The sequence below is a fragment of the Ambystoma mexicanum genome, chromosome 5p (assembly GCF_040938575.1).
Source record: "Ambystoma mexicanum isolate Mex_15411 chromosome 5p, UKY_AmexF1_1, whole genome shotgun sequence".
Classification (NCBI taxonomy): Eukaryota; Metazoa; Chordata; class Amphibia; order Caudata; family Ambystomatidae; genus Ambystoma; species Ambystoma mexicanum.
This window is the reverse complement of record NC_090930.1, coordinates 1,131,890,769-1,131,910,339: the sequence shown is the minus strand read 5'-3', so window position 1 is coordinate 1,131,910,339 and position 19,571 is coordinate 1,131,890,769.

Genomic DNA, 19,571 nt, shown 5'->3' with positions numbered 1-19,571 from the left:
GCTCCACCTAAATAATCAGCCACTCTGGTATGGGGAGTTCTCCAATAACCACCCTTTGAACAATTTGAGCTACCATATTCTTTCTGCACGGTATGTGCACACAATTAGAAGTCTCTACATGCACACAAGAAGAATGAAATCGCCACCTGGCATGCAGCTGGGTTACTCACACATGCCACAAACCTGGCAATGCATTATGCAATTATAGGCACCACTCATGGGCACCAAACCTAACTGCATGGGAAGCACCTCTCCTCAGGTTAAATTACATGTTTTACACGAGTCACAATGCAGCATGTACCAGGTTGAAATGAATAATACATTGTGCTAATGAGATGTCAATATAACACCTCATCCCCTTTTTTCACTAATTATGATTTTAACAGTATCAAGCTATACATATATGTTTAATATTGCAACTTATTGCAGAACTTGTTGTCTCTCTCTTTGCTCTTTTCTCCATGTTTTGTTTTGTTTTTGGACTTTGTTGTTAATTGTCCAATGACTAGCTGACTTCAAATTGAACAATGATGTTACATGTTCATAATATTTTTGCTTAGGCATATCATTGTTTGACATTATGACCGTAAAGCACAGCCCTGAAGAAGAGAGGTTGCTTGAAACACGTGTCGGCTGGGCAAAACCATTTGACTAACCAATTTGGCTTAACATATGCCATCGCCTGTGGTACAAATTGTTAATTTATTATACTTTGGACAGCATTATGTCAGTATGTGTATTATTCACCTGCATTGTTCCTTAACATTGTTCCATAGTGCATTCAACTATCATTTGTGTTTTCTAATCATATATAAAAACAATTCGCACAACCCTGGAATTCCAGTTTCCTTTTTTGTTACATGTTTGAAGACATTAGGTGAGACACTGCCCTACCCCCTTGCCAATAGGTGTGTTAGCGAGACACACCATCTTTCACTGTCCCCAGCGCGACTCGCCATACTGCCATTCACTACCCCACTTGCAGAGCAGTAGGCTGGGACCCTCCACACCTTCCGGATGTATCTGTTAATACAAAAGAAGAACGAAGGGCTGATGGGTAAACCTGTACTCAATGCCCTGAAACTTTAAACTTTCTTTTTTCATGTGAAACCCACCTTTGAAGATGTTTTAACCTTCAGACCCAACTGGGGCAACCAGCTCAGTCAGTTCTCCACGAAAAATCCTGTTGCAGTCTATGAAAATACCAGCTCTATTTCAGATCCTTTTGCTCAGTCAGATGACCCCTCAACGCAATCCCCTGCAAACTGTACCCAAACTGCATAATCTGCCAATTGCAAGCTTCAGCGACTGGCTCTAAACGCTTTCAGACTATACTATACTGATGATCTCTTATGAGGGTAAAACATGTTTGGGGTTGTCCCAATCCTTGGGAGATTTCTGCCTTGGGTTGAAAAATGCTTAGCATAAAATATCACTGCTCTATAGGGACTGGCACTTTCCTCCAGTGAATAATTGTCATTTAAGCTAATTTGCAAACCCAACATTTATTTTACCTATTTCACTTTTTGGCTCTGAACTGGAGGTGAGCTTCCGGCAATGGCCATTGGGTGGCGCTCTGGTGTGTCTGACTTGGCTGAAATGGCTACTTCTGATGTCATCATCATCATCATCATCACCAAAATAATTCGGAGTAGTTAAAAAAAATCAATCCATTCAACTGGACAATAAATATATTCACATAAAGTTAAAACACACAAATACAGAGACAAACGGTAATTGCATAAATACTACCTTGCTTCAAGCAAATTGCTTCTGTTTCTCAACACTACCCTAAGATAAGTCTCCAATGTCCATGCCACAAGCAGTGTTTTGGCCAATGGTACGAAATACATAGCAAATCTACATTGTAAAACAGTCTGATTCCCCAGTGAGGAAACTAAGGGGCTCTGCCAAATCCTTATAGAAGTAATGCTACAAAATTAAAAGTGCATTACATCTTCCATGAGGGAGTTTAAAGGTTAATAGTTGAACCCAGCTGGTTGTAAGAAAGACCATGTAGCTGCAGCTACTTCTTAAAGGTAAACTGTTACATCTAGCTCCGATGATAAGCATGCGTTCATGCAAACATATAGGCCAGATTTGATACTTAGGTAGATGATTTGTTGACAAAATCATATGAGGGATTTGTCTGTTTCATACCCTCCTGATCTTCTCTGGCTGGGAATATTACCTGTTGTAATCTTTCCTTCAAAACACGTAGGGTTGAGCCAGGGATAATTGTCAAAAGAATTGCATGCATGGAGCCCATGTATCATCCACTAGATAACATATCAACCCAATGGGGCAGGACCAACATATTTCGCCTATTCCATGTAGCACTCTGAAAGACTGTTCATCATGATGCTTAGACAGACTGAAAGAAGGAAAGCGTGTGAAACCTAAATAGTCGTAAACGTCAGTCATATGCGTAGTCTCACCCTTTACAACAAAAGCTGGTAGTCTATCTTGTTGTTTCTTTAGTCGAGCGGAACATATCATCACTGAAGTAGACACATTAATGATGAGATCTAAATGTTGCTTACTTTCTGCATATGTGTCAATTCATATTTTTAGGGACCATTACGTTTTTGCGACTCAAACCATATCATTGGCATACACCAAGACCACTATACCCATTTTAGGTAAATGTGGTAGATCAGCCATAGAGCAATTGCAATTTAATGGATAAACAGAGAAAAAGTAGCAAGTCTCATGCACAGAGCTAACACTTATTTCTAAAGAGAATCAGGAAGTACAGTGGCCGTCTCTACCAGAGCGAACACATGCTTATGATTCCTAATGGAGAAGGACTAACATCTGAAGTAAATTTTCTGGATAGTTTATACTTCTCAAACATCGCCAAAGGTTCTGCCCACTTTTTCAAAGGACATGCTCAGGTCCATAAAAGCAAGGTCATCCTTTTTTAAAATATATATGTACAGAATTTAAAATAATCATGTGCAAGTTCGAAACTTGTACACAGGTACCTAAACCTTCTTGAAACACCAGTCGGAGCACTTATAACATATGACCTGCATATTCTCAGTGTTAGAATGTATTTCTAAACTCTGGCTGATGGACAGATGTTTAGGAGGCCATCCTAGTTATAGTGAGCAAGGAGGAACTTCTGGGAGTTTAGCCAAACCAATCACGGTAGCATGGAGAGAAGCCAAGGCTAAATCTCAAGAGAGGTGAGTAAGGTCAGGGGCCCACAATGAGTACACACAGTGAAACACCAAAGATTACACCTAGACTGTATCAAAAATGCTCTATTTATTTTAGGCCCAGAAAACATACTGGAAAAAATGACTATTAACTGGCAATATTATCACACAATAACAAACACTATGAAACATATATCCAAACACAAATAGGCAGTGCAGAATAATCAATTCACCACCCACAATACCTGAAAGGGAAGGGAAGTAATCATATTTAGCACTGCCAGTCCATAGGAATTGCAACCCTAACTTATGGAGTCCAACCCTAAATTGTTGAAGCCTTTTGTCCAAAGGTTCACAAAGTTTCAAAGGAGTGTTGAAAGTTGGGAAAAATAAAGGGGAGGTATCTTGTGGAAGTGAAGGTGGGTCCCAGCACCACATGAAGATGTTAACTGGTGAGTAAGATTTGTTTCTAGCTTTTGGAGGGCTTTTGGCAACACGTATTGCCAAAGCCAAACAGTTGTAAAACAAATTAAACGTTTCTCAAACATTTAAAGGGTAGAGATAAGGTAACCAGTAAGCATGGTTATAACTTATCCCCTTAATCTGAATTTTCTCCGACTTGGCAGGTTGCTGGAGGGTTGCCAGAGGTTGCTTTTACCGCTGTTGGTTCTGGTCGAAGAAGCCCAGGAACTGCGGGTGCATGAAGAGTTCTGGTCTTGTCCTGAAGCTGTGTGCAACCTCTTCTCTTGGAACAATGCAGCAGCCACTGTTGCAGGACTTTTCTAGGCACTCGAACAGAGAGGGAAAGTTGGTTGTAATGACAGTCACTGATGCACGGCAACAGCAGGGGACACAGATGTCGAGGTCGAAGACAGCCTCCTATCTCGGTACCTCTGGTTGGTGGGATGGCAACATTTCACATCAGGGCTTCTTGCTTTACAAGATGAAGACCCCTTGAGTTGTGAGCCAAAAAGCAGAACAACGACTCTTCTATCATGGTAGCCTAAGCTTTAGTTGGTCAGCCCTCTGGGTGTCCCAGGGACACTTCTGAAGACTCCAACTTGCAGAACCATGAGAAGAAGTTGGGACCAGTTGTTCCCGCTGGTCTTGAGGGTTTAAGAACCGACAAGGGTCTTCAGAGATCAGGAGTCAGGCAGGGCTCCACCTGGACTGTAGCAAGAGATGGTCACCAGACTTATTCAGGATGATTAAACAGATCATCTTTCTTCTGCATGGCTACTAAGGATACTTGGCTCCTCATTGGATCTGCTTGAATGACTGCAGGACACCTCTTCTTTTCCTAAAGTCAAGTGAGTGTTCTGACTCCGCCCTCCAATGGAAAGATCTGCCCCAGACATGCACGCCAGTAGTGGTCCAATCAGGGGCCAGTGTGGGTCTGACTCATGCACTTTACACATAGTGGCGCCAGTTTGTGGATTGGCACTAGACAGTCCCAACCCACTTCCTAGGACCCCACACACATGGTATGCACTAGCACACAAAAAGCAAGGATTTCCCATGCATGTGCATGACTATAAAGGAAATTCCAGACCCGGCAAGGCCGGAAGAATGCAAAAAGACAAGATGGCTCAGGAACAAATGAAAAACCTTGTGTCATGACCATGTTGAGACACTAGCCACTGTTAGAAGCAAACGTGGTAAAACTGTAAGGATAAGAAACATTACAGTAACCAGCATGACAAAGTAACTGCTGCCACTAGTTTGTCCTTAGGCACATGTCAAAGTAGCAAAAATCTGCACTGGAAGATGAATTGTGCAATGTGAGCAAGTTACCCATAAACGTAACAAAGTCAAAAGACTAAGGAAAAAATAGTTTCCCAGTACTGACAGTCTGACGGACTAGTCTGTTCCACCATAACAATGAGCAAACGGGCAGTAGAGTGAAGCTGAAGGTTTCACTTCACTGTTAAAAGTAGGTATATGATGCAGAACAATTGTAAACCGTTTTGGGGTCCATAGAATGTGGAGGGAAAGTTGCTAAATGGAAAAGCCTTCATAACACTCACCCCACCCAGACTGCAGTTGTGCTGGCCCCAGTGTCCCTAATGGCAGAGGTGTCTACACCATCTACCAGGACACTATCCTTAAAATAATGCTTTGTATTGTCAGGTATTGCGGCATAAGCCTCAGCAACTGGAGGTTCCCAGGATCCTAGGGAAACCGACACTACTTCAGATCCTATCCCACACGTATCCCACAGGTTAAGGAATCTGAAGAGAAGTTTGCTCCTGTCAGAATTCCTTCCTCATCATGAGAGGAGGGCAGATTTACAGAGTGGGCCCCAAAGGTATTCTCTTACATATGGAGCCCACCTTCACATGGTCACTTGGTCCACAAGCTATGCAAGATCCACTGGGTCTGTGTACATAGGGACGTCTAGACTATCCACTGCTGTGTTTGGGATTGTTAGTCCCACTACCCCTTTCAGCCTTTCCGATCTTAAACATTTTGTGACCCTTTTGGGATAAGGACTTTTCAGATGACCCACCCTCTTTCTCCTCCTGCTTATTCACCTCCTCCTGCTTGCTAGCATCAGGTTTGTACTTATGGGACACTCTATGTGACCCACACAAATCCGCAGCAATGACTAACTTCTTAGGATCTCTGCTTAGAGACAGCCAAATATTGCTTAAGCTCAGGGGAATAGGAAGCAAAAATGTGAAGCAAAACTGAGTTCAAGCACAACCAGGTTGATCATAGCCTCAGAAGAGGTTACCTCGTAGCCCTCAACCCAGCCACTCAGGCTCTTCAGGTTTGTCAAGGAATCAGTCGCATATACTACCCAAGTATCATTTTCCTTTTTCTTGTACTACCCGAATCTCTTCAAGTATTGCTTAGGAGTCTTCCCAAACTTTAATATGAGAGGTTGATTAAATTTTGCAATGCCTTTTCTGTCAGCTTTTGACATTTGCATAATGGAACTGGAACCAGAATGGAGTAGTCTGCTGATGAACCATTTAACCTTATTAGCCTCACCCACTTCTTTCATTCTCAAACGTTGTTAGCCAATCCATGATATAATTTTCCTCATCATACACACTGAGCAGATCTTAGGGGAACCTAGGATAAGAAGAGGGATGAGATCCATTCCCAGACCCCCTAGAGGAGCCCTGTGAAGCTTGTACCCTGGCAAGCTACAGCTGATGATCTCTATCCTTTTGCCTTTCAATTCTCGCAAAATCAAGCTTTTCCTTATTAAATCAAGCTCTTGTTGCCTGAGCTTCAGCTTCTTCTTTTTCAACTCTCACACAATTTCAGCCTCAGAATTGGTTAGAGTTACATTGGTAGAATCATCCCTGTCCTCCTCCTCTTCCCTCTCAATAGTGGAAGTCACAGTAACACCATTAGCGGCCCCAGCACCTACCGCATCACACTTGGAAGGCAAAGGAATAATCTCACTTTCTTGTTGATATGTTATCCTCTGCATCAGTTCAGCTTTGTTTCCAGAGGTAGGAAGCCCTCTTTCAACAAACAACATTTTCAATTGATCAACTTTATATGCATTAAAAGAAGATGAAGTGACTGTTCCATATTTCTAAGTATAGTAGGTGACTGTTATATTACCAGAAAAAAACAAATCACAGTAGTTATGTGTAAAAGAATCTAGGCACTATACCAGTGGACAACATTGAGGTAATATAGAACCTATCTTCACTGTTGTACACCAATTTGCTAGAGGACATTTCTAAACTCTGGCCTGGTAGACAGATCTTTAGGATGCCACCCTTGTTATAGTGAACAGGGAACAACTTATGGAAGTTTATCCAAACCAATCAAGGTAGCATGAAAAGGGCCAAGGCTACATCTCAGGAGAGGTGAGTGGTTTAAGGGGTCGACAATGGTTTACACTTAGACAGTATCAAAAATACTCTATTTTATGCCGAGAATAATATCATACAAAAATAAATACTAAAACATATATACACTCACAAATAGCAGTGCAGAATATTCAATTCACCATCCACAATACCCAAAAGGGAAGGGAAGTAATTTGATTAGCACTGCCAGTCTGCAGGAATTGCAACCTTAACTTGTGAAGTCCAACCCTAAGTTGAATGGGGCTTTTTGCCCAAAAGTTCACAAAGTTTCATAGGAGTTTGAAAGTTGGGGAAAAGTTCAGAACGTATCCTGTGGAAGTGAAGATGGGTCAAAAAGTCAGATGAAGACGTTAACTGGTGCAAAAGACTTGTCTCTATCTTTTGGAGGGCTTTGGGAAGCATGTATTGTCAAAGCTAAACAGTTGCAAAACTATTTAAAAGTATCTCAAACTTATAAAGGGTGGAGATAGGGGTAACAGTAAATGTGGTTATGACTTACACCCTTACTCTGATTTTTCTCCAGACTTGGCAGGTCATTGGAGAGACCCAGAGGTCAGTTTACCTGCTGTTGGTGAAAGAAGCTCAGGAGCTGCGGGTGGAAGAAGAGCACCTGTCGTATCCAGGAGCTTTGTGCAACCTCTTCTCGTGCAACAATGCAGCAACCACCAGTGCAGGACTCATCTAGGCACTAAACCAGATGAGGGAATGCCAGTTTTCAATGACAGTAACTGATGCAGGGAGGCAGGAGGGGACACAGATTTCACGATCGAAGACAGCCTCCAATCTCCGGACCCATGGATGGTGGGATGCAGAAATCTCACATGAGGGCTTCTTGCTGGACAAGCTGAAGGCCCTTCAAGTTTTGAGCTGAAACACAGAATGACGACTCTTCTACTGTGGTTTCCTAAATTGGAGGTAATCAGCCCACTGGATGGCCCAGGGCCACTTCCGAAGACTCCAACTTGCTGAGCCATGAGAAGAAGCCGGGCCGGCTGTTCGCACCCGGCCAGAGGGCTAATGCATCAACAAGGTTTTTCAGAGATCAGTAGCCAGGCAGGGCTCCACCAGAACTGCAGCAAGAGTGGGTTGCCAGGCTTCTCCAGGATACTTCCAAGCAATTTCCTTCTTCTGCACGGTTACTCAGGATACTTTACTCCTCTACAAATCTGATAAAATGGCTGCAGGACACCTTTTCTTATCACAAAGTCAGGTGTGTGATCAGACTCAGTCTTCCAATAGAAAGATCTGTGCCACGCATGCACACCAGAAGTGGTTGAATCCGGTACAACTGTAGGTCTGACTCATGCATGCACTCTAGACATAGTGGCACCACTATGTGGATTGGGACCAGAAATTTCAACCCAATGAGTGGGACCCCACACACGTGTTATGCACTAGCCTGCAAAAAGCAAGTCTTCCCCAGACAAGTGCGTGACCCTAAAAGTAAATTCCTAACATGGCAAGGCAAGAAGAAGGCAAAAAGACAAGCCAGGGAACAGAAAAAAAAGCTTGTGGCACGGCTATGTTGGGACACAAGCCACAGTAAGTAGCCAAACATGGTAAACACGGTAAACGCAGTAACATTAAGGAAAATTACAGTTAAAAGTATGAAAAAAGTAACTGCTGCCACCAGTTTGTCCTTGGGCACATGTCAAAGTAACCAACATTTAATTTGCGTGTAGTCTAGGGTACAAATGAAATCCATTGCACTGCATTGGAAGATGAATTGTGCACTGTTAGAAACATACCCAAAAAGGCAACAAAGTCAAAAGACTTAGGAAAACATAGTTTTCCAGTACTGGCAGACTGAAGGACTCGCCAGTTTCCCCATAACAATGAGCAAAAGGCCAGTGGAGTGAAGCTGGAGTGAAGCTAAAGGATTCACTTCACTGTAAAATGTCAGGACATGTTGTAAAACAAAAGCAACACGGTTTGGGAGTCCATAGCAAATGGAGGGAAAGTTGCTAAAGGTGTTGACTTTCCTAAAACCTAGGATTACAAATTTGCAAAAATTACTGTGCCAAAAACCTTAAATTGAGAATCTAGAAAGGAAATATGCGTGTATGAGACTGGCATAACATAGTCCCTTTTCATACATGATTAAACTAATAGAACGTCATCAATATTTTGGAAATGTACTTTGCTTGATAAATATATTAAATATTTTTGTGAGTAAGGGAGCCGAAAGGTCCTCACGATTCCTAAGAAGATCTTCTGGTATCCCATCGGGACCTGCGTCTCTTCCAAGAGCCTGCTTACATATGTAGGTCAATACTTACTTAAATGTGAAACACAAGGCAAGTCTGGCAGTTTTCAATCTCACATGAAGGCCCTACCCCATTGTCTGTCCACCCTTCTTAGAACTATAAAGGTTTGAAAAGTAGGAGTCGCACAGAGAATCTTGTATATTGGTGTCAATGGTGCTGGATTCTGACAGACATGCCCATGGTTAATCTGGTCGCAAAAAGATTTCAAATTTGTGTGGATAGCTGCTAGTAACAAATCTTCCTAATCTTCCTCGAGAGCATTCATGTGAATAGTCATGACCTTCTTATACTCTATGCGCACAGAGGCTATTTCAGCCCTAGTTCTCATCTCTGATTTCATCAAGGACAATGAATACCATTTCGGTGTCTGCATGTGCCATCAACCATTCCACCTTTTCCAGGAAACATCTCCTTTGAAGCAATGTATCCCTTGTTAGATCCATATAGGTTGTTATTGCCAGCTCGAAAGTAACAGTATTTCCCAGGAGAAAGTTCATCATTGATAGACGAGATGAGACCTAATTATTTCTTCTGACGTATTGGTATAACAGTCCTCTTTCTATCTGATATGTTTTTATAATCTGGCATAGAAACTTTGCTCTAACACAGAGACCTAATCTGTGTATGGTAAAAATAAAGAAGACGTCGACAAAAAGGACCACACTTTGTCCAAAATAATTGTATAGTGATTGCTAGACAAATTGTTCACCACTTTAAATTCCAAAGCCCATTTCCTTACAGAGATGGAAACCCAGAAATAATCTATTGAAGATCTACCCTGATGAACATCAAAGTTAAATCTTCTAGATCTATCATTGGGGTGCCTGCCATTTACTGTCCTTATGTCACATTCTGTTAATCAAGTATAAAGTTTCAATCCATTGGCACACATTCTTTGGCCAAGCATTACCGGGCAAAACATTTTGTGATTGATCCTCCTTTTCATTGAACCAATTAGAGGTGGGTCCATTGACAATCTATAAATCAAAGTCGCCCCAATGATTATCCTTTGCAAGATTTCTCTGTGAAAGTTTATCAAGCCATCCAGAGTACATTTTAAATCCGTCAAGGCTGTGTTAACAGATTTGTGTGTTTGTCTCTTATAAAAATGACCTACATATAGCAAATAATTCCCTTTGTCAGTTGACAATGAGACAAATTGCAAAATCAGCAAATTGGTGGGACAAACATTCATTTAAAGGGAAGAGAAGTCCCGATAAGAATAGCAAGTCCCCTCATATACCTGTCAAACAGTGATTTGGAGGCCAGAAATTCGAACGTACAGAAACCATTTAAAAATAGTTAACAATGTGACCCAAACTCTCATAAATGAGTAACATATTTTGGTTTGTAATAAAGCAACCACCATCAGGTTATCAAAATGAACTCTATTTCCGGTAATATTCCATGACAGATAGTTCAGTGATGAACCTGGTATCTCCATTTTACAGGCAGCAACCTCAGCAGCTATTACCACCTGATCCAGAGGAGCAGGGCCAGATTCACATGGCATCTGAAGTATAATTAAGGTGGCACCTATTTACATAGACTTTTCCCCAAATTATTTTGCTAATAAAGTTGTACTTGCTGGATGGAATTGGATGAAATTGTCTAAAACAATAAATAAAAGGGTTGTCCTGGGCCCCTCTCAGGGACGTCATTTAGGGGTCACCAGGGGTCACAACTGCAACTTGTGAGTTCTCCCTTGCTACCCCTGTGGTCTCCCTGGCTACCCATAAAAAACAAAAAAAAGTTTTTTTTTCTTTTTAACTTGAGGTTCCTGGGCTGTGGCCAGCAGCATGTGGCTCTTTGGGCCAGCAGCATGTGGCTCTTTGTTTCTGGAGTGGCTGGTTTTCTGATAGCTATAGCCGTCAGTGGGTTGAGTTCTTGCTGCTGCAATGTGCGTGTGATCTGTAGGTTCAGCTCCCAGCAAGGTCAAGTCAGTCTTTCATCCTGCTGAGGTTGATAAATGAGTACCAGTGCAGGTTGGGTGATACTGTATGTATATTTGCTCTATATGAAGCTCTTATGTGTAAGTGCTGTATAATAACACATCATTATCGTTTTGGTTTTGGACGTCTGCTTCCATTCACAGTAATTTGGTAAATGGGCCTTTACGCGCTGATATTAACTATACATATGGTGATCCATTCATGTATGAAATGTATATCACTTTACAGTGATATCGTAACCGTATGTTTCGTAGTGTACTTAGAAACAATGCTATGTTATGCCACTTCCTGTTTTGTCAAGGGGTGATAAGTTGTGTTGCATCTTTTCCCGTGATGTCACTTCGGACTGGGGTAAAATGACATCACTTCCTGTGATGTCATCAGAGGTCAAGGGTTGTGTGATTTCACTTCTGCTACCCCTGGCATTTTGGTGAAATTTCATCCGTGGCCCCTCTCAAATGGAAATTATGGGAGACATTCATTAAAAGATGGAAATGAAACATTATTACCAAAACAAAAAATGCAGTTTTTGGCCTAGTGTCATTTATTTTTTTCATAGAGAAAAAGTGCTTTGATTGAACACCCAGAGTGTAAAAACTGCTGGATGGATTTATAGCAAATTAGAAACAAGTTTAACACAAAGTGTTGTGGAAATGCCTTTTCTTTGTTTCAGGTAAATCCGGCCTCTAGTTTTGAAATCATTAAATCATTTCTTGTACAAGGGTTGCCTCCTGCTCCCGAAAAACGTTTGCATTTCTTCCATGGTGCATTGCAGCAACTCTGGCTTTTTAGAAATTAAAAAGCCCATATTGTTATTCCATCAATGCAACGCGTTTTTGCAATAAAACCATGGTGTATTTGCTGCAAAATTCTGGTCATTGTGCAGAACATTTTCAAGAGAACAAAGGGAGGATCACAAAAATCTTTATTCAAAATGCATGATAAAAAGCAAACTGTGATATTTCGCAAAACAGTTGTTTGTTGAATGCAGGAGATCCCCAACAATTTATTGAATGCAGGAGATCCCCAACATTTGTATTTGTGTGGTATTGTATCACCTACTTGCATTTGTAAACATTTGCAAAACAAAGTTTTAAAGTGAAAAGTAAACCAAGTGAAATTGTCGTTACTCCTGATTTTGACTCTCTGGTTTGTTTTAGTAAGAAGTAAATATTGCCTGAAAATTATGCTTTGGAGACAGCATTTATAACGGAATCCTATGGAATACACAAGCTTTTATCATTTTATAAAAGCAGGCGGAATCCATGAGTTTAATGCATGCATGAACATGTCAGTATACGGCTGCGGTCTTCGCCTGTTAGTTAAAGTGAAACCTGTTTGCATACACATTTCGCAAACTTCTATTTCCAATATCCTTTACCTCACTGGAGGGACTAGCATGACATGTTCCCCAAAACATGTTTTCCCACGCTTCCCAGAACTGCTCATTTGGGGGAAATTAATAAAAAAGGTGGAAAAGTTATTTTAAAAAAAGCCAGTTTTTGTCCTAGTCCCATTCATTTTCACATAGATGAAAAGTGCTTCAATTGAACATCCATAGCGAAAAAACAGCTGGACAGTTCCACCATCTAAGAAACAAGTTGAGCACAAAGTGCCTCAGAAGTACCTTTTGCTGATTGGGTTTAACCCATCCAATAATTTCTGAAATATTTTACAAAGAAGGTGGTGCCCCTGCCTAACAATTTATTTTATATATCTCCCGTGGTGCTTTCCAGCATAGAAGCTGAGAGACTTTTCATAAATTAAATTGCTTGCATCAAGCAAAACAACAATTGATGGTGGGTTAGGATCTTCAACACTTCTCCACCTTCTGAATTTCAAGGGATTTGTGACGATAAATCAGATCACCTTAACTGTCTCTTAAGAAAGAAAAGTCAGTAAATATGTATGTTAATATATATATATATTTTTTTTTTTCAGTCTTTTGTTAAGAGAAAGTTAAGGGGATCATATTTAAAGCAACAAAACACTTGATATTCAGCACTCACATTTGAAGCAAGTCCACCTTAAGTGTGCTCACCCTGTTGTGCAGCCTACGACCACAATGATGGTATCACAGAATTCCTATGGTTTTGTTATGCTACATTTTCATTGGGGCCTACTAGCCATGGCCTTCATCAGAGGCCATTGTACATGTTTCACTAATACATTTCTTTGGGGCACACTAGCCATGGCCTTTGGCCATGGCCACTGTACATATTGCACCAATACGTTACTGTGGAGCCCACTATCCCCAGCATTTGGTCAGGGCCATTGGCTATGGCTGAATATTGAGCAAATAGGTTTCTTTGGGGTTCAACTAGTCATGGACTTTGGCCAAGGCCAGTGGCTACGGCTGCATGTTGCACCAATAGGTTTCTTTGGGGCCCACTATCCATGGCCTGCATCAGTGATGTCTTCAGTGATACCATCTGTGATGCCATTATTGTGGTCATACGCTGCGCAACAGGTGGTGCAAAGTCAAGGTGGACTTCATTCAAATACGAATGCTGAATTTCAAGGGCTTTGTTGTGTTAAATCTGATCACCTTAACTCTCTCTTAACTGAAGTTTTTTGACAAAATGTCAAGGTCTTTCGTATACTATAGTTTCTTTGGGGCCCGCTAGCCATCTATGGCCACTATACATGCTGCACCAATACTTTTCTTTGGTGCCCAGTAGCCATGGCTTTCAGCCAGGCCACTGTACATGTAGCACCAATAGATTTGGCTGATATGTTCCAAACAAAACTTTTTTCATGTCCCTCTGCCCATACAAGAAGGTAAGGATTTGTTAAAAAAAAGAGAAACGATATTAAAAAAGCCAAAAATGCTGTTTTTACCTACTGCCTTTCATTTTCCCATGGTGAAAAAATGTTGGTAAAGCTTAAGAGGAAAAATCACTTGGAAGATTTGAACCAAATAAGAAACAACGTGGGCATGAATCGTTGACTCAATTTAGAGGACAGGATGAGGCAAGGTGAAGTCCGGGTCCAAAAATGCAAAAAATGCAGAAGGAGTCAGGAACCAAAGCAGGAAGTAGCGAAAGAAGAACCACAAGAAGCTGCTTGCCGGGCTGAGCTCAATGGTTAATGAGCAACACCCGGCAAGTTACTAATGCTTAAGTAGGCTACTTCCGGGTGGTGTCAGTGGATTCCTGGGACTTGTAGTGTGCAATGCCAACGTGCCAAGCATTGTCCCAAGCACCACGGCAAGCACCACGGTCTGGGCAATATGGCATGGTGAGTAGGTGAAACCATGGAGGATGAACGGGCCGTGACAGTTGTTTAGTGTGATTTCTATTACCTGTAATTCAAATAAAAATAAATGCATTTCCTATACACCAGCCTGGTTCTCGGCTCATTGGTAGCTCAGGGGGAGGGATCAAAGGGGCATGATATTAGGCTGAGATGGCGCTGAATACAAAAAACAACATTACTGTTAATTTTGTGAGGGAGGGAAGGAACTCAATAATAAAACGTTACACTTCTACAGACTTGCTAAAGGCCAATCCATCACAGTACACATAGCAAGGATGACAGTTCAGGTCTGGGACTCTCACTCTTCTTCTGTTTCTTTGCTGTGTTATGTTATAAATACAATGTTATTGGTGTGGAGGGTGTGTGTCAGCAATGCAAAACTGTAATTTAATTGTCTGTAAAGGCAAGTGGCGCTGTGTGTTGGTCAAAGTAGATAGAGTTAGATTTAGTTTGGTGACAATTGATAATATTGGTTGAAAATAAGGCTGGGTGAATTTTACAAAAGTGACTAGCACATTTTCATGGGTCAATGAGTCCAAAGCTAGGTGATCCTAAAATATTTACATGGGTTACAAATAAGTCTACAGCACTACCCAAAGCTCCCCTGTAGCCCCTCTCAATCTATCACTTCTCCAAATGGTCTACTCGTGGCATTAAACGAATGGTTTAAAAAAACAATGAATTCCCAGTGCAGACGCACTGGAACTGGATAAAAACATTCCCATGCCCTACCTCAATACGGGGGCGTGACCACAGTCAGTAAGGTGTAGGGCACATTATAAATTACCTTGTTGAATAGCGGGTGTATGTCCTCAATTGTAGGACCCTAAAAAGTGCACCTGGGTGATATCAAACATTTTTTCGAAGAATCTCCAAAAACGTTTGAAACGTTTGTGGTACATCCATGACACACAATTTACATTAGTTGGTTTTGTGAAACAACACATTTGATGGCCCAGTCTTAGTCCATTAGCTGAAAATTGCATTTCTCACCGGAGGGCAGGAGCAAGGGATGGCGATGGTTAAGAGTGCAGTAAGGCATGATGGGATGGAGGGGTTAGGTGAGTGGTTAGTAGGTTGACCAAATAAAGGGAGGCTAGTGGAGAGATGAGAGATGTGGAAGCATTTGTGAAGGAATTGACAGTGGGGAAGTGAATGCTTATATAGTCACAGATGTTGATGGAATCGACAACTTCAGTCAGCTTCCAAGCGTCCCTTCAACACACACACACACACACGCATAGCCAGACAGATAGCACAGTGAGCTAACTGCTCCCCCTAATATCTTTGGGCAGCCTGCTTTGGCAGGTTCGAATCTCAGCAGAGTCACCTCACCCTTTGATCCTTCTGAGGTTGATAAATTGAGTACCACTCAATGGGATAATGATGTCTTCTGTTGCCTCAGTGCTCTGAGACCTGTGGGTGTGTAGCGCTATATAAGAATTACATTATAGTTCTAGGGCCTAATTCACAGAAACATTTTATAATGGCAAAACCCCACTGGAAAACGTCTGTGAATAAGGACCACAGTGTCTTGCTCTCTCTCTTAGTCTCCCAATAATTATTTGCCAGCTGTCAGGATAGAAATAACAAAAGACTGCTCTCCTGGCACTACAGAGAAATAAAGTGATGTGCCAATTAATTTTAAGTGATCTCATTCACTCCTTAGGTGGGCACATTGGATTATGCAACAGAATCGCATCATAAAAATAATGAGCTATGAAAGTTGGGCAAGAGCAAACTGAAACCTATGCAGACGCAGAGATCACATTCTTTAAATCAGGAGTCTCGATATTGGATTCATTTTCATTCCTTGGCACATGTTCCAGTCTTCTTTTTTTTTTCTTTCTTTGCCATACTTTCTGTAATTATAACTGTGTTTCCAAGAAGTGCTTCTCAGTGAATCATGCAGAGTGGTCTGTGCATATGAGCAGCGAATGCTCCTTATTAAAGGTAAGGCGGGTTCACGCTGAGCAACCTTGCAATGGACACGTAGCAAGAGGGAAAGATAACAATTTAATTAACTCCGCTCATTGTTCACAGTAATTTGCATTGAGGGGATTCAACACATCCTCATTTATGTGAATCCCAACCATTTCTTTTTTTTCTCAAAGATATGCATACGATTTAAAGCAAAGGAACACATTAAACGGGCAACATGTGTATTATTTAAGCTCTGATATTTTCTTTTGATTTTATGAAGAAATATGACAAAGATTAATAGGTTTAGGTTTTTGAAGTTGTCATTTTTAGTGCGCATTCGAAAATGCCAACATTCTACCATAGTGACTTAGAATCAGTGTTCATTTATAGTAGTTTTCATTTAGATTGTGATTGCTAAGATTAACTAAAATTACCTTTGTGTCCTAATACCATAGGTCACGTATTAGTGATGAACTGGTCTCACGTTTATTGATTGTAGTTGTGGGATGTATTTACCCATGCATCCGAGCCCTACCTCAAAACTGTGCAGTACTGACATGGAAAACATCATGATGGCCAGAGCTTCCCAGAAAATGCCCAGGGAAATGCATGAAGAATAGGCTGCCGCTCATTTTTGCCGATGTTATGGGCACAGAAGGGCACTGCCTAAAAACCACCATTGGACTACCCACACGGTAGTCTGAAACCATTGGGAATGGCAATGCTGATTGCCAAAAGCAAACCCATAACTGTTGGGAATTCATTTTCTTAAATCCCAAAAAGGGGTGCAGTACCAGTACTCACCACTATCCAAAAGCCGGCGTTTTAAAACCACCAGATTTTGTAGAAAACTGAATAAATGAACCCAAAACATGCCAAAGAAAGACATTTTAACAGGTGGATCCAATGTAAAGTTATATTCTGAAGTGACTTGAAGGTTTATAACAAGACTGGCTGAGCTGTGGATTTCAGCAGTTTAAGTAAATGTGGACTGAAAGACACTAAAAAAATCTAAATGTTTAAATTGACTGAGTGACCTACTTTTGAGTGTCACATAGGTTGCAATTGTTTAAATGTCATAGTTTTAAACTTAGAATCAGCATTCTAGCTGCATATGTAAAAATGTTTAGTTTTATTTGAATGCAGAAAACTGGGGAACAACAAGTGACATTTTATCTGAAACCTGGCTTGAGGAACTGAATTCTGCCTGGCAACTACCCCCATCAGGAGTGAAACTTGAGTCACAGCTGTGTTCCCAGGCCTATCTGCCTTTTGCTGGCCACACTAAGGATATGCCATCTCTCTGATAATTGAATTAAGGGGAGCCCCCACAGAATACAGGAGCTCTGAACAAAGCCCTGTCCTGACCCAGGCAGATGGTTTATTGCAGATGTCGTAAAAGTAGCTTCCTCCTGAAACAAAGGGGAGGGGCACTGCCTGTGAGAGCAAGCTGGCTTGGCAGAACTGGAAAAACCAGAAATTCAACCTTGTGCTGGAGGAAAACCACACCCCTTTGGGGCCAGAACATAACTCTAAAAAGATGAATAACTCATAGTACGGACTTGTGAAAATTTTATAAATGATACCATAATTCTTGTGATTTTTCTGCCCACATTTTAAGAGGTTTTTAGAACCGGTGGTATGTTCAGGGGAGTTTTAGTGGAAAAGAGGATATTACTCAAAATGTGTGCATGTGAAAAATCTGACACTTCATCAACTAATGTCCATACTCCTTGCGCACATGTGTGTAAATTTGGGGTAATGTCCGGTATTGCAAACCAGTTAAAAAAGTGCAAAATATTGCCATTTCTGAATGCAAGCTCCCAGGAAGAGCAGAGTTTGAACAGGGTATACCTCCTGTAATGCATGATGGGTGCGTGTAATTTTAAAACAATATGTACCTCTGCAAATATGTATTTGGTTCAAATCTAGATTTGTGTGTAAGTTGACAGGAGGAGTGGACTTTCTGCAGGCTGACACAACTTAGCTCCCCCAATCAGGGGAGAAATGAAAGCTTGGCCAATGATAAGTGGAGAGGGGTAGGGTCTAGTGATGCTGCACACACACCCATTTTCAAAACACATAAAAGCAGAGAGACAGGACAGATAGGGACCTTCAAATCCATTTGCTGCGGGACGCTCTGCTGGAAAATCCATACTTTACCTCCATCAACTTCAGAGACCCGGACCAGACCAGCAGAGTAGAGCTGACCTGTTAGCAGAACCAGAGAGAGCTGAACCGGAGTGCAGTCCAAAACCTGACCAGATCCGTGGCAAGGCATATTTCTAAATATATTGTGAGTACATAGCAGAACTGTGCAGAACCAATCTCCTAGTTAAAATAATATAATTCAATCTATTTTAATCTAAGTAGAACTGCCTCCTAACTGTTACCTATCATTTGTAAAGCTGTCACTTGTCATTTCTATTTGCAAGCTGCACTTGTCTTTTTGAACTTTAAAATTTCAAATCTGAAAAACGACCTTTATTTAATCGCTCATATCTCCGCGACCGTTTGTGCTAGAGACTTGCAGTAACTTTCATCTGGAAGCTGAGATCCCAGGCTTTCATAGGACCCCAAAACGATATTGATAGCCCCTGTAGTTCTTCTGTAATAGCGCCCGGCGCATTCACAAATTTTACCGCGATTTGCAAATTTCTCCACGTGTAAAAATCTGCTGCTGCTTGCCTTCCATTTGCCAGAAATTCGTTTAACCTGCTAATTATCCCTGAATCATTGCTAGTGTGAGCCTGGACTAATATTAACTAGATACCACTCACCTGAACCTCTAGAGGGAATTAAAAGCATTTTAACATATTTTCACTCCATTGCCAGCACATATCAAAGCATTTGGGCCTGTGTTTTCAACTTCTGTAGTCTAAGTTGCTGGGGTGAACTGAATCACATTTAATTGCATTTCTGAGAACTGTGTGCCCTCCTTCCATTTCCTTGCATAGCATAAAAGGGGGGGGGGTGAATTGTCCAAGAAAGTGATTACATTGTCTTTTGCTGAAATCCTATCAAGTTATTTTCTTTACTGCATTTCATTCCACATTGCATCCATTTGAAACTATAAAAGTATTGTTGCTATCTTATCCATTTCATGTCAACTCCTTAGTGATTATCAAGAAGTGTGCTAGTGCCAGATTCTCCGTTGTTAATCTTTAT